Source organism: Equus asinus, chromosome 10, assembly GCF_041296235.1.
Source record: "Equus asinus isolate D_3611 breed Donkey chromosome 10, EquAss-T2T_v2, whole genome shotgun sequence".
Classification (NCBI taxonomy): Eukaryota; Metazoa; Chordata; class Mammalia; order Perissodactyla; family Equidae; genus Equus; species Equus asinus.
The window spans coordinates 35,166,440-35,170,559 of NC_091799.1; the positions used below are offsets into that span (position 1 = coordinate 35,166,440).

Consider the following 4,120-nt stretch of genomic DNA (forward strand, 5'->3'; position numbering starts at 1 on the left):
AAAATTGCGTAGAATTAAACACATGCATACAGGCACAAATGAGTGCATGTGAATTTGGTGAAATTTGAATAAGGTGGGTAGATTGTATCAATGCCAGTTTCCTAGTTGTGATACTGTACTATAGGTCTGGAAGATGTCAGCATTAGGGGAAACTGGATGAAGGATATATTGGATTTATCTGTATTGTTTCTTACAACTGCGTATGAATCTACAATTATCTCAAAAAACAAAAACAAGAGCAGTTGGTGGCACTCCTTTGCCTGTGGAACAAAGGCTAAACCCTGTGGTCTGGAACTCAAGGCCCTTCCATCTTCTGGCTCCCTTCTCACCTGCCTTCAGTCTTCTCCTTCACGACTCCAGCTAGGCTGACTTGTTCAGCATTTCCCATCATACCAGGCACTTTTCTTTAAAGTAAACTTTTCTTTTTAATTGAGATGAACATTCAAATAGAAAAGCAGTCAAGTTACAAAGGTACAGCTCTGAATTTTTACAATGTGAACCCACCTATGTAACCAGAATCAGATCAAGAAATAGAATATCACCAGGACCCCAGAATCCCTGCTCCTCCTCCAATCCATTTATGACCCTCCAAATGATAATTGCTATCTGATTTCCAGCCTGTGTGTTTTTGAACTTCATCTTAATGAAGTCATGAATACTTTTTTTGGGGGGGGCACCATACTGTTTTATTTCAAACAATATAAAGAGGTGACAACTTCTGATGCCAAGTCATGCAAGTAATAATAAAGGAATGGAAAAAATATTAACAAAAAGGCAATCATTAAAAAGTATTTCACATTTCACAGTAGTGCTTTGGCAGTACTGGCAAGTGTTTCTGGGCAACTGCTTCCAACAGGGGTCTGAATGAACCCCCTGATCTTAGCAGAAGAACCACCACATTTTCTCCCTGATAATTTACACTGGGTCACTACACACCACACTGCACCACTCACCAGACTTTTGTAAACCTCATCTTAAAATATGTAACCAGGTATTGTGCGTGATCACAACGAAAACTAAAAACTAAACAGAGTGTGGTAGAAAAGTAAACCAATGTTTCCAGTAAGGCATCAGGGAATCACTGCCGGGCGGGTCCTTCATTTTACCAGTTTAAAGAAAAGGTTTGATTTACATTTCTCAGCAAACCCAATATTCAGAAGCTTAACCAGCAGGCTCAAGTTAAAAGTTTAAAAGATAGTCCCCTTCTTTTTTTTTGGTAAATGTTTCATATAAAACATGAAATCAAGTTCTACATTATAAAAAAACCCTGAGTATTGTTCATAGTAAAAATATATATATTTCTCTTTTTAAAAAGACATTTAGTAACAATACTTCAAAAGACTGGATTGAATCCAACCCTCGACCCTGCCAGCTGTCCGCCTGGCAGATCCATTAAGGCAAGGACCCCTGGAGAGGCATGTGCACCTCAACTGTGGGCTGGAGGCTCAAGGTGAACACACTCTGCTCTTACAGGGTCAACAGAAAGGCCTCTCCCTCATGTTCATTGAGCCGTCCTGCAACCCGAAATAAACTCTCTCAGCCATGTTGTTGAATAGGCCTGTATCCACCACGCCTGGGATCATTTTGATAGCTGTGTTCACTTCACTCCATTTGTGTACCCCGTCAAACTTCCAGTCCAGGATAAAATTCCCATTATCTGTCACCACAGGACCTGCCTTTTTGATGGCCATTCGAAGTTCAGTCGCACCCCCAAACTTCTAGGTCACAGCTCGCCTCACTGGGACACAGGCCATTGGGATGACCTCGATGGGGATTCCTTTGTGCCATTGATCCCCAAGGTTCTTTGAATCTTTCCTGAAATCAGCAATCACGATGAAGCGACTGGCATAGCCAGCCACAATTTTCTCCTGGGTCAGGCAGTCTCCACCGCCCTTGATGAGACTGAGGTCAGCATCTACTTCATCAGCACCATCAATGGCAAGGTCCATCTCTGCATGTCGGTCCAGGTCACTGAGAATTAAGCCGTATTGCAGGATGAGCTGACGGGCCTGGAAGGACGTGGGAATACAGACGAGGTTCAGATTCTCTTGTTTCACTCTTTCAGCTATTCGTTGCACAGCAGGGACAATTGTAGAACCACTTCCAATTCCCAGTACTTGGTTATTCCTCACGTGGTTCTCCACGGCCGCGCGGCCCGCCAGCTTCTTGACCTCCTTGGCCTTGGACATCGTGGAGGGGGCCGGGCAAACGCTATTAGCGTCCTGGCCGCTGGTGTTTGTGTTGCCAGCGCCGCTGCGGGTCCCGGACTGCGCCAGCCCCAGCAGCTGCACGTGGGAGCCCGGGACGTCCCACTCCAACCGTTCCCGTCTCCGCCAGAGGCCACGCCCCCGGCCCGCGACGCCTCACTCCATGAATACTTTTATAATTGGCATCTTTTGCTCAACATGTTGGTTAGATTTATTCATGTTACAGGTAGCAGTAGTTTGTTCATTAACACTGCTGTATAGTATTCATCCCATTGTGTGAAGAAACTACAATTATATATATCTTCCTTGACTTACGGTAGGGTTACATCCTGATAAATCCATTGTAAGTCGAAAGTATGTTTAATACACCTGTGGGGGATCAGAATTGGCCACTCCAAAATGTGTCTCTTTGGCATAAGGATTATTTTGGGCTAGTTACTTTTAAAAACTACAGACATGGGGGGGCTGGCCCCATGGCCGAGTGGTTAAGTTCTCGGGCTCCGCTGCAGGCGGCCCAGTGTTTCGTTGGTTCCAATCCTGGGTGCGGACATGGCACTGCTCATCAAACCATGCTGAGGCAGTGTCCCACATGCCACAACTAGAAGGACCCACAACGAAGAATATACAACTATGTACCAGGGGGCTTTGGGAAGAAAAAGGGAAAAAATTTAAAAAAATCTTTAAACAAACAAACAAACAAAATTACAGATATGGGGAAAGGTGTGAAAACCAAGTAGAAGTTACCCTTTGTAAGAGACATTTACATTTGTAATGTAATGTAATGTAAGGGAAATCTCCATTTGTAAAGATGTCTCCCTTTCTGTACCAGGAAGAAAGGGGAGGTGAACTTATCTCTAGAAACTCTTATCAACGTGGAAGGCAAAGACTTAAATCTGCCTAATAACCTTACTCTTGTTTACTGTGCTTTTCTGGTAATCCCCCATAACTGACTCCCCCCTCACCCCCAACATCCTCCTTTGTCTTTAGCTGAAGATAGTATTTAAGGTAACAGCCTTGGCCATTCTGATGAATTACTCAGTTTTCCTGGGTTTCTCGCATGTGTGCTTGTTATAAAGCTTTGTTTGACTTTCTCCTTTATTCTGCCTCATGTCAATTTACTTCATAGACCAACCAGAAGGACCTATAAAGGGTAAAAAAAATGTTCTTCCTCTCCTACACACCTGACCTACTGAACATCATAGCTTAACCTAGCCTACAGAATGCTTGCATTAGCCTACAGTTGGGCAAAATCATATAGTAAAATGTTGATTATCTCATGTAGTTTATTGAATACTGTACTGAATGTGAAAAACAGAATGGCCGTATGGGTACAGAATGGCTTTAAGTGTATTGGTTGTTTATCCTTGTGATCACATGGCTGACGATCTGCTGCCCAGCATCATGAGAGAGTGTTGTACTGCATGTCACTAGCCTGGGAAAGATCAAAATTTGAGATACGGTTTCTACTGAATGCGTGTCATGTTTGTACCATCATAAAGTTGAAAAATTGTAAATTGAACCATCATAAGTCTGTACAATTTATACATGGTACTGTTGGTAGTTATTGGGTTGTTTACAGTTTTGGACTATTTCAGGTAGTTCTGCCATGAATGCTTTTATATGCCTTTTGGCTCACATATGTACTCATTTCACTTGGATGCACACTTAGAAGTAGAATTGCTGGGTCATAGGATATACACATGTTTAGCATTAGTAGGTACTGCCAAATAGCTTTCCAAAGTGGTTGCACCAATTTACACTCTTACCAGGAGCGTGTGAGAGTTATTGTTCTGTATCCTTGCCAGTTCATGGCATCATCACTTATTCTGGTGGGGTGTGTAGTGATAGCTAATTATCGAGGACCAGTTTGCAGGAGGCTTTTCTGCTCTTCCCCCAGCAGGAGAGAGCTGTTG

General features: G+C 43.1%; 1 pseudogene; it reads right to left on the bottom strand.

Moving 5' to 3' along the window:
• Window positions 1-1,474: 1,474 nt before the first annotated feature.
• On the bottom strand, window positions 1,475-2,549 carry LOC106826872 (ribose-5-phosphate isomerase pseudogene; annotated as a pseudogene).
• Window positions 2,550-4,120: the final 1,571 nt, after the last annotated feature.